This window comes from Crocuta crocuta, unplaced genomic scaffold, assembly GCF_008692635.1.
Source record: "Crocuta crocuta isolate KB4526 unplaced genomic scaffold, BGI_CrCroc_1.0 scaffold57, whole genome shotgun sequence".
Taxonomy (NCBI): domain Eukaryota; kingdom Metazoa; phylum Chordata; class Mammalia; order Carnivora; family Hyaenidae; genus Crocuta; species Crocuta crocuta.
In genome coordinates this window covers 3216112-3216349 of record NW_027532163.1, presented here as the reverse complement: position 1 = coordinate 3216349, position 238 = coordinate 3216112, and the positions used below count along the sequence as shown (strand labels likewise).

Below are 238 nucleotides of genomic sequence, written 5' to 3'. Positions count from 1 at the left end.
CGGAGCCGGCGCCCGCGGCCGGTCTCCCCAGCTCGGCCCCGCGCACAGCAAAACCTCCCTTGCAGGTGCAAGCAGCACTGCCTCAGCCTCGCGCGCCGTGGTAATAGATTTTTAAAGAAGGGTGGGGCGCCTCCCGCCTTTCTTTAGGCTGGAGACCGCGGAGCCCATTCATTCATATTGCAGTCCTTTCCAGGGTCTAATTTTTTAAGCCGCTAGCATCAGTAGTGTTGGGTTGGAC

General features: G+C 59.7%; 1 protein-coding gene across 4 annotated transcripts in view; it reads left to right on the top strand.

The window, feature by feature from the left end:
• The window catches only part of TBC1D19 (TBC1 domain family member 19), a 152404-nt gene that overhangs the window by 303 nt on the left and 151863 nt on the right, over nt 1–238 (top strand). The window lies entirely within an intron of this gene.